Consider the following 11,667-nt stretch of genomic DNA (forward strand, 5'->3'; position numbering starts at 1 on the left):
CAGAGAGATCCACCCAGTCCATTCTAAAGGAGATCAGCCCTGGGATTTCTTTGGAAGGAATGATGCTAAAGCTGAAACTCCAGTACTTTGGCCAACTCATGCGGAGAGTTGACTCACTGGAAAAGACTCTGATGCTGGGAGGAATTGGGGGCAGGAGGAGAAGAGGACGACAGAGGATGAGATGACTGGATGGCATCACTGACTCGATGGACGTGAGTCTGAGTGAACTGTTGGAGTTGGTGATGGACAGGGAGGCCTGGCATGCTGTGATTCATGGGGTCGCAAAGAGTAAGATATGACTGAGTGACTGAATTGAATTGAAGGGAATTGAATAAGCATTTCTCAAAAGGAACTGTATAAATGGTCAACAGATACATGAAAATATTCTAGAAATTACTAATCATCAGGGAAATGCAAATCCAAACCCTAGTGATATAATATCTCATACTTGCTAGATTGGCTATAATGAGAGAGAGAGATAAAGTGCTTGTGAGAATGTGGAGAAAAGGGAAACTTTCTTGCCCATTGTTGAAGGGAATGTAAATTGGTCAGGTGTTATGGAAAACAATAAGGAGTTTCCTCAAACAATTAGAAATAGTACTAATATATAATTCAACAATTTTATTTTTGTGTATATATCCAAAGGAAAGAGAAAGCAGGATCTCAGAGAGATATCCTCATTCCTATGTTCATTAAAGCACTATTTGCAATAGCCAAGATATGGAAACAGCCTATTTATCTATGGATAAACAAAGATATGTTACATACATGATGTATAGTGTGTGTGTATGTATGTATATATATATATGAAATATTATTCAGTCTCTAGAAAAAGGAAAATTCTTAGCTTTGTTTCAACATGGATGAACTTTGAGCGAATTGGCCTAAGTGAAATAAATAATTCTGAGAAAGACAAAAACTGCATGATTTCACTTATATTGAGAGTCTCTAAAAGTCAGACTCATGGAGAGTATAATAGTGGTTATCAAAGATTGGGAGTTGAGGGAAATGGGGAGATTTTAGTCAAAGTGCTCGACCTTCCTGTTACAAGATGAGTAAATTCTGGGGCTCTAAATCATAGCATTTTGACTGTAGTTCATAATGAAATTTGTTAGAACATATTTTTCACGTGCTCTCATCACAATAAAATAAATGATTCTGTCAGGAAATGAAATTAACCCTACTGTCTTAATCATTTCAGACATTCATATGTATTAGTCAATATGTTGTAAAAACTTCCTTGGTGACTTAGCAGTAAAAAATCCGCCTGCCAAAGCAGGAACCTCAGGTTCAGTCTCTGAATCAGCAAGAAACACTGGCAATCCATTTCAGTATTCTTGCCTGGAAAGTCCTTTGGACTGAGCCTGGTGGGCTACAATCCATGGGGATGCAAAGAGCTGGGCAACTAAACAATAGCAAAGTCAACGCACCAGACACCATAAATAAATACAATGTTAAATAATTATATTTCAGTAAAGCTGTATAAATTTTTGAAAAAATTTTCTTATTATTTCACATCTTAATAAGCTTGATAATTACTCTGACAGTAGCAAAGCCCCCAAGTGGTGTTAGTGATAAACAACTGCTTGCCAATGCAAGAGATGCAAGAGATGTGGGTTTTGTTCCCTGAGTCAGGAAGATCTCCTGGAGTAGGAGATGGCAACCCACTCCAGTATTCTTGCCTGTAAAATTCCATGGACAGAGGTATCTGGTGGGTTACAGTCCATGGGACTGCAGAGAGTCGGCACTACTGAGCAAGGAAGCACACAGCAGCACCCACAGTAGCAGATATTGAGAGTCATACTAGACTGCTCTTTCTATTATCATTTTCTGCCAGAATTAAGCTACTTAGAAACTCTTTATTTGGTTCTTCCCTGTTCAAACTATCTCATCATTGTAAAAATAAAACTAGTTCCTATCTAACTTCTTTGCAAAGTTAAATTTTCAGGAAGTAACTAAGTATAAGATAAATATATTAATCCACAACTTCCATTACATTAACTATATTAATATAATTTCAATATATATACTAATATTATGTATATATAATAAATGTGCATTGAAATTATGCACATTTATCAATGCAGAGAAGGCAATGGCACCCCACTCCAGTACTCTTGCCTGGAAAATCCCATGGGCAATGGACCCTGGTAGGCTGCAGTCCATAGGGTGGCTAAGTGTCGGACAGGGCTGAGCGACTTCACTTTCACTTTTCATTTTCATGCATTGGAGAAGGAAATGGCAGCCCACTCCAGTACTCTTGCCTGGAGAATCCCAAGGATGGGAAAGCCTGGTTGGCTTCCATCTATGGGATCGCACAGAGTCAGACACCACTGAAGCAACTTAGCAGCAGCATCAATGTAAAACCCCCTAATATTTTTAAAGAAAAAATAAATATTTACATAAAAAAGAAATCAATTTTCCAATGAAGAAATTAAGATCACAACGTGGTAACAGAAAACAGTAAACTTTCTTGTCCATATTACCTGGTGGTCACTATATCTTTTTTGTTTGTACCAATGTCTCAACATCAGCTTCTGCTGGATCACAAAATATTCCTGAAATTTCACAGGGTGCTGCTTAGAGCTGACCTTTACTCTTCACAAAGCAAGAAAAGATAATGCCTTACATAAAATATAAAGAAATTGTCCTAGGGATAGACTGGATAATCACAAATATGTGATTTTTTTGTCACAAGAACAGTTTTTCCTTTTGAAATATTTTTATTCAATTTTTGTAATTTTGTTTTTAAGAAATTGAAACCAGGCATCAGCCTCTATTTCACTTTATATTATCATTAAAATTTTAACTATTCCCATGCTTTGTGAAGTCACTTAGTCATGTGCGGCTCTTTGCAACCTCGTGAACTACTTTCGGTCAGGCTCCTTGGTCCATAGAATTCTCCAGGCAAGAATACTGGAGTGGGTTGCCATTTCCTTCTCCAGGGGATCTTCTCGACCCAGCAGTCAAACCCGATCTCTTGCACTGTAGGCAGATTTCTAACATCTGAGCAACCAGGGAAGCTATACAACTCTAGTTGTAATTCAAAATAAATATCAGCAGAAGTTTATTTTCTATTATACATATAAATAACGAGAATATGTCCTCTTAAGTATTACTGAATTTACATATTATTTAATTACTATCTAAAAAATACTCTAAGGGAATGTTTTACTCAACCTCAAGATGTGAGTTGTATAGTCAAATTTATTTTGGGTAAAATTATGGAAAAACCAATCTACTCATTCTATATTTTACTCTCCCAGAAAAATGTCTTTCTCTCATATTCAAAATTGATATTAAAGAAATTATGTACTAAAAAATTTGAGTGAATTTACCCTGTCCACACTTGAAATAAAAAAGTAGAATTGAGTAGAATATTTTGTTTTCAAAATGTGAGCAGGGGTTGAAAGTTGTACATTCTCATGGTCAAGAAAAGCCACCTCAAGTCTAAGAAGAAAGATCTCTGTGACTTGAGGAGAATATGGATCAAAAAATTGTATGATGATATCAAATAAAAGTGAGAAATCTATGCTCTTTGCAAATGTAGGTTTCACTATTAAACCTAGAATAAAACAAGAAATGTTGTACAAAACAAAATACTGCAATCAGATGTATTCACAGCATGGATAACTCATCCAATAGTTTAGAAGATATGTCCTCTGAAAAACAACGGGTGCATTTCCCTTCCATGGACTATTTGAGTTCTTCTGGAGAGCCAAGTGCTGTGTATCCATCTGTTACTAGATGTAAGACAGTGTTTTCGGTCCATGCTGCTATCATGAAATACCACAGGCTAAGTGACTTAAACAACAGAAATGTGTTTCCTACAGTTCTGGAGGCTAGAAATCTAATATCAAGTTTCCAGTGTGGCTGTGAGGACGCTCCTTCTGGCTCGTAGACAGTCACTTTCTCACTATGTTCCCACATGGCAGGAAGAGACAGGGGAGAAGGAAAGAACGCACTTTGATATCTCTCTTTATAAAGGGGGCTAATCTTGTCATCGAGCCCATCTTTGCATGAAATGTTCCCTTGGTAGCTCTAATTTTCTTGAAGAGATCTCTAGTCTTTCCCATTCTGTTGTTTTCCTCTATTTCTTTGCATTGATTGCTGTGGAAGGCTTTCTTATCTCTTCTTGCTATTCTTTGGAACTCTGCAATCAGATGCTTTTATCTTTCCTTTGCTCTTTTGCTTTTTACTTCTCTTCTTTTTACAGCTATTTGTAAGGCCTCCCCAGACAGCCATTTTGCTTTTTTGCATTTCTTTTCCATGGGGATGGTCTTGATCCTTGTCTCCTGTACAATGTCACAAACCTCAGTCCTATGAACTATGAGCCTCATAGTTCATCAGGCACTCTGTCTATCAGATCTAGTCCCTTAAATATTTTTCTCACTTTCACTGTGTAATCATAAGGGATTTGATTTAGGTCATACCTGAACGGTCTAGTGGTTTTCCCTACTGTCTTTAAGTCCGAATTTGGCAATAAGGAGTTCGTGATCCGAGCCACAGTCAGCTCCTGGTCTTGTTTTTGTTTACTGTATAAAGCTTCTCCATGTTTGGCTGCAAAGAATATAATCAATCTGATTTCAGTGTTGACCATCTGGTGATGTCCATGTGTAGAGTCTTCTCTTGTGTTGTTGGAAGAGGGTGTTTGCTCTTACCAGTGCATTTTCTTGGCAAAACTCTATTAGTCTTTGCCCTGCTTCATTCTGCATTCCAAGGACAAATTTGCCTGTTACCCCAGGTGTTTCTTGACTTCCTACTTTTGCATTCCAGTCTGCTCTAATGAAAAGGACATATTTTTTGGATGTTAGTTCTAAAAGGTCTTGTAGGTCTTCATAGAGCCATTCAACGTCAGCTTCTTCAGCATTACTGGTTGGAGCATAAACTTGGATAACTGTGATATTGAATGGTTTGCTTTGGAAACGAACAGAGATCATTCTGTCCTTTTTGAGATTGCATCCAAGTACTCCATTTCGGACTCTTTTGTTGACCATGATGGCTACTCCATTTCTTGTAAGGGATTCCTGCCCACAGTGGAAGATACAATGGTCATCTGAGTTAATTTCATCCATTTCAGTTCATTTTAGTTCGCTGATTCCTAGAATGTCGACGTTCACTCTTGCCATCTCTTGTTTGACCTCTTCCAATTTGCCTTGATTCATGGACCTGATATTCCAGGTTCCTATGCAATATTGTTCTTTACAGAATCAGACCTTGCTTCTATCACCAGTCACATCCACAGCTGGGTATTGTTTTTGCTTTGGCTCCATCCCTTCACTCTTTCTGGAGTTATTTCTCCACTGATCTCCAGTAGCGTGTTGGGCACCTACTGACCTGGGGAGTTCCTCTTTCAGTATCCTATCATTTTGCTTTTTCATACTGTTCATGGGGTTCTCAAGGCAAGAATACTGAAGTGGCTTGCCATTCCCTTCTCCAGTGGACCACATTCTGTCAGGCCTCTCCACCATGACCTGCCTGTCTTTGGTGGCCCCATGGGCACAGCTTAGTTTCACTGAGTTAGACAAGGCTGTGGTTCTAGTGTGATTAGATTGGCTAGTTTCTTGAAACACCTACCATCTTACTTGGGTTTCTTTTACCTTGGACGTGGGGTATCTCTACACAGCTGCTCCAGCAAAGCACAGCCGCCGCTCCTTACCTTAGACGAGAGGTATCTCCGCATAGCCACCCCTCCTGACCTTGAACATGGAATAGCTCCTCTAGGCCCTCCTGCGCCTGTGCAGCCACTGCTCCTTGGACGTGGGATTGCTCCTGGCGGCTGCTGCCCATAACCTCAATTACAGGATAGCTCCTCTCAGCTGCCGCCCTGACCTTGGACTGGGGTAGCTCCTCTCAGCTGTTCCTGCTCTGTCGCAGCCTGGCACTCTCGGCCTCTGCCCCTGACCTCAGACGTGGGGTAACTCCTCTTGGCCAATGCCCCTCAGGCATGGGGTCCTCCCGGCTTCTGCCCCTGTTCATTCTCATGACCCCATCTAAATCTATTTATGTCTCAAATGACCCAACTGAGCCTATTTATTACTCAAAGGGCCCACATGGGGTCTCATAGATAAGACAGCAAACAAATTTTTGTTTTGACTTCGCAAACAAAAAATAAAATCACAGTGATCCATGAGATTGACCAAATTGCCCAAATGCCATTCTGTCTCACTGGTGCCTATCTTCTCAAAGCTGTGAGACTACCAGATTCCAGACCTCTGGATATGTGACCACAGGACTGAACTGCAGGCTAAAAATTAACCGTCCCTTCAGAGAATTTTTCACTGGTGTGTTATAAGAAGGACCCTGTCAGAAAGGCAGGACACTGGTTCTCCTTAAGAACCCATCATCCTCTCTTTTCCCTCTAATAAATTTTCCTTTTCTTGCCTAACTCTTTGGCTAGCTCTCTTTTTCTCTGCATTTACCTTACAATGGAGGAGGGGGCAGTTAGGGGTCCAAAACAAGAATTGAGGGGAATATTTAAGTCCATTAAAGTTATAAAATTAGATTTCTTAATTTTTATAACAATCATAAAAAGTCAAATTGTTACTAGCTCAGTCATATCTGACTCTTTGAAAACCCTGCCTAAAAAGCAGGGGAAGTTACATCTCTCACCTTCTAGGTCAGAAAAATGAGGCAAAAATTTCAGTTGGCCGGTCACACAGAAAGTAGAGGATAGATTCTAAAACTCAGGCAATTATGTTTCAAAGGTCTACACTCACATCTTTACATCATGTGTTAGTTGCTCAGTCATGTCTGACTCTTCGCAACTCCGTGGACGGTAGCCCGCCAGACTTCTCTATCCATGAAATTTTTCAGGCAAGAATACTGGCATGGGTTGCATTTCCTACTCCAGGAGACTTTCCTGACCCAGGGATAGGAGCTGATAGTTTCCTGTGTCTCCTGCACTGGCAGGCAGATTCTTTACCACTGCACCTCTGGGGAAGCCCAATGCATTAACATTTAAATGACCCAAGCAGTATTAATATAAAATTAAACAGGACCTACTATGAACATGACAAGCAATTTTAAACATAAGTATTAATTTTGATGCTGTTTACTAAATATAGGTCTCTGATTGGAAGATAGGATTTGAAAGTTACTTTTAACTCTAAATTTTGGATAAGCTGTAATTTTGATGGATAAATAGATGTGACCATAGAATATTTAGATCAGTACTTCTTTGATTTGGCATATTAAGAACTATAATATTGCAGAATTTAAATTAATAAATTAAATACAAAAACAAATGTATGTCAATAATCCAGGGTAAATGAAACTACTCAAAATGTCTGAACTGGCTTCACTTCTGGAATTAGTGGTGGAAGATCAGTGTCTCTCTCTCTAAAATGGTAAAATTTTTTAAAAAAGCAGATAAAATAGAGAAATTTTTATGAGAGTAATAAGGTCCTCCTAAAGCTGAAAGAAAATAAAATTCCAGAGGAAAGGGGAAATCAGAGAGGTGAGCTGGATTCTGCTGCCATTTTCCCCCAGGGGCATTTGCATGGTGGGAGGTTGAGCAGGTTGTAAAGCCTTAAGCAAACAGGTACAAAGGACTGACTTTGACAATGAGTGAATCATTATGGAACACAATATAATTTACAGCAGAGACCTAGGTGGCCTCAAATACATTTCCCCTCAGGAGGCTTGTTTACCCTTGGGTCTCTATAGATTAGAAAACCAAATACCTGTGAGCAAAGACTGAAAATCTAAATGGATTTTTGTAATCCTGTGAGACAGAGAAAGGCTAGAGTTTAAGACTCCATCAGAGAGAGGAATTCTGCAGAGCATACCAGGCTGAAGCAACAAAGTGCCAAGGATGAATAAGAGCAGACCATTATCTTTTGGATCTGAGAGGGATTCTCAGAGGTAATATCTCTATTGCTGACTTAGAAGATGCATGGGGCTATGTAGCAAGAAGTTCAAGTGGCTTCTGGGGGTTCTAACCAATAGCTAACAGGTAATAAAGGAATGGGAAACTGTAGACTAAAAAAAAACACACCTCATGAGATTTAGGAGTTAAGTTTTATTGGGGGCAATATGTGGAATGCAATCTGGGAGACAGAAGCTCAGATAGCTCTGAGAAACTGTTCCAAAGATGTAGGGTGAAAAGACAGTATATATGTGATTTTGGCAAAGGGGGAGTACATGCAATCAAGTACATATTTTTTGTATAAAGTTTCTGCTGGTCACAGAAAGCAACTCTCACCATGAAGGGTTTTAGTTCTAAATATGAGGAGATACAAGAATTGGGCTCTTAAAAGAGAATTGGCTCAAAAGAATTCAAAGAATTCAAAAGAATTGGATCCTGAGGCTGTCTCTTATGGCTCAGACAGGAAAGAATCTGCCTGCAATGCAGGGGACATGGGAAGATCCCCTGGAAAAGGAAATGGCAAACCACTCTAGTATTCTTGCCTGAAAAATCCCATGGACAGAGGAGCCTGAAAAGCTACAGTCCACAGGGTCACAAAGAATCAGTCGGATACAACGGAGCACATTAAGCATGAAGGAGAACAAAGTACTTCACTACAACCACAACAAAGGCCTGTCCTGCCAGTTTCCTGGAGCACAGAGGGCCTCATTCCTTTTCTCCACCCTCAACTCCTTCAGGGGGTGTTGGAGATCAGCAGCTGCAGAAGCACATGATTTAATCCTTGTAGAGATAGAAGGCAAGCAACCATGGCAACTGCCTATTGGTGGTTGACAAACCTCATATTAGAACTGCAAAACTGAATTCTTCCATAACTATGTGAGCCTAGAAGAGGACTCCATGTTTCACATGAGAATGCAGATTGACTGACATCTTCACTTTCCTTTTGAGTCCGTGAGCTGATGACCCAAACACATTGTATCTGAACTTTTGAGCTCTAGAATTGTGAACTGAAGAAGGCTGAGTAATTAATGTTTCATAATTTGAAAATGAAAGTGCACATTGGAAATTACATTTTAATTTTCCATAGAAAATGTGGGTCAGGCATAAGAAAGGATATGTTATATTTATATTTTTTGCCAGCTATCATCAGGAAAATGGCAAGAACATTACATATATAGAGATACATTTATAGATAGTCTGAGTCTTTATTTTCCATGCCATTTGATGTTTACTTCTTTCTAGCAAGGTCAAAATCATATTTCAAAGAAAGATACATTGTTTGGAAACAACAGCCAGTTTATCCAAAGTAAAACTAAAGATTTGTGTACTCTCATATGGAAAAAATGCAATTTTTATATTTTAAGTCATCCTTTTTGAGTTTAGATGACTTCTCATTTCAACTCTTGAAAGTATTATGATATAAATTTTATTTATATATAAAATTATTGGTTTAAAGTGGTAGATTTCTGATGGGGAAAGCAATGAGATCCTGTTATATACTAATATTCTTCTCAAAATCATTTGAGAGGTTTGATATATTAAGGGGGTCTCTAGGAAAAAATGATATTACAAAGTGCCTTTGGATATAAACATTTAAAAGTTCTTTAAAAGATATGTGTTCACATTTGTTATGTTGTGTGAGCTTTGAACTTTTTATTGAAAAACTTCACAGCTCACAAATATAAGAAAGTATAAAACCGCAGACAAGAGCAAAGTGCAGGGTAAAAGACCATTACTAGCAAACTAATTTAAGTGGACTGGCGAGCCATACCTTTTACAGTATTAGATATGTGCCCATGTATGGAAGCACATAAAAATATGAGGTTTTACCAAAACTAGTAAGTTACTAATTTATAGTTTAAGTACATCTCATTAAAAGCATATTTATTGTAAATGTCAACACTGCTCAGATATAGTTACATTCCTGTTCTGTCTATGAAATGTGGAGACTGATCTATTTCAACATTGTTTAGTTGATATTGTGTTTATTGTATGCAGGAAACATTTCACTGTTTACTAACTCTGCTTGTATAAATAAGTATATACAGAGAGTTTTAGTAAGTAAATATAGGACTAGTTTTTTTCAGAGTTATTTTTATGGGAAAGATTTATTGTATGTGAATAAAAACTAAAATAATTTTTAGCTGTAAAACTGAATCTAACACTCAGAACTATACTTCAACTGTGGTCACTATGTAATCAAAACACCAGTGTGATAATTGTGAAAGCCAGGCTATACAACTACCTATAAGGTAGGTTTGAGTTTTAATTGCTAGCCATGTTAAGTATCATTTGAATATAATATTATAAATAAAAACTAAGAAAAATTTTCTGTCTGAAAGACGTGTATACTTATATAAATCATAATACTTTATAGTTACAGCAATATAATTATCAAACAATATAAATCAAAACTTCACTAAAAAAGTAGTTATTGATTCTGTAACAAATAAATAAGCAATAAAGGTGCCTGTGTGTATAAAATACGTGTTTCAGTTCCATTAAGAAATGTGTAGAGCAAACTGTATAGGGAGAATTAATATTCCAGAGAAAGTAAGTCATCTCAAGATCAGACTGTTATCTGTCCCTGTGCTTTTTCACCTTATCCTAGTACATGAATGATAATTTGTCATGACCAGGTAAAAATGTCAATGCAAAATTTGATATGGGAAAATTTAAAATTAAGAGGAAACAAATGTACAGCTGGCTTTGACAATAGAAAAGCTGTTATATCCTAGTACTACACAGGAAGATGGGAGACTAGAATACAAGCCTGATGGTGGTTGGTCCTAAAAGTTCATGCAATAATATGTAGGAATCTCAAAAATATTGAATTTAAAAAGTATATCCTGCAAAGATTGCACTTATAGAGAACAAAGAATATTTTTCCAACTGTGTATAAAATCAGGTAAAATTGATGTATTCTGCAATAGATGAGAACACTGGTTTTCCTCCTTGTGGGTTTAGTGACTGGATGGAAGAATGGTGGTGGGAGGTGATGTTGCTTTTCATATTTGTTAATCATCAGTTTCTTGACTTAGTTTCAGGTAACACAGAATATTCAGATTTTTTAAAATACTGTGGCATCTTCACTTTTCTGTATGTATGCTATATTTAAGCATAAAGTTGCAAAATATTGTATATGTTAAGTAAGAATGCTAAGTGTTAGAATCTAATATATTAAAGTATAAATAAAGATGTTTCCTATTGTAAAAAGAATTTGCAATCATCCTAAAAATTACGTGTGATTTAAAAATGTAATCTCAATATATATTTATCTCCCTGAGAATGAAGACTATATTTCCCTTGGGTATCAATTTACACAATTAATTGATAGATATATATCTATACTAAAAGATATATTTCCAAGATGTAGAGAAAAATAAATGCACATGAACAAATTAAGAGAAGGCAATAATTTATAATTAGCTGAAATTTTGGATTCAGATTCAGAGGAAAAATTCTACTAAAATAAACAGAACTCTAGGGAAGTCCTCTTGAATTACCCAAAGCTAATCATCTAAGCAATATCAATTTCAGTAATATACAGAAACACTAATGTAGTATTTTTGGCTATGTACTACCCTGAGGATTTGATAAGTTTTCACTTGAGAAAACTCTTGAGAGTCCCTTGAAAAGCAAGGCAATCAAACTAGTCAATCCTAATGGAAATCAACCCTGAATATTCATTGGAAGGATTGATGCTGAAATTGATGTTCCAATACTTTGGCCACCGGATGTGAAGAGCCCACTCGTTAGAAAAGACCCTGGGAAAGTATGAAGGCAGGAAGAGAAGG

This window comes from Ovis aries, chromosome 16 (assembly GCF_016772045.2).
Source record: "Ovis aries strain OAR_USU_Benz2616 breed Rambouillet chromosome 16, ARS-UI_Ramb_v3.0, whole genome shotgun sequence".
NCBI classification, from domain to species: Eukaryota; Metazoa; Chordata; class Mammalia; order Artiodactyla; family Bovidae; genus Ovis; species Ovis aries.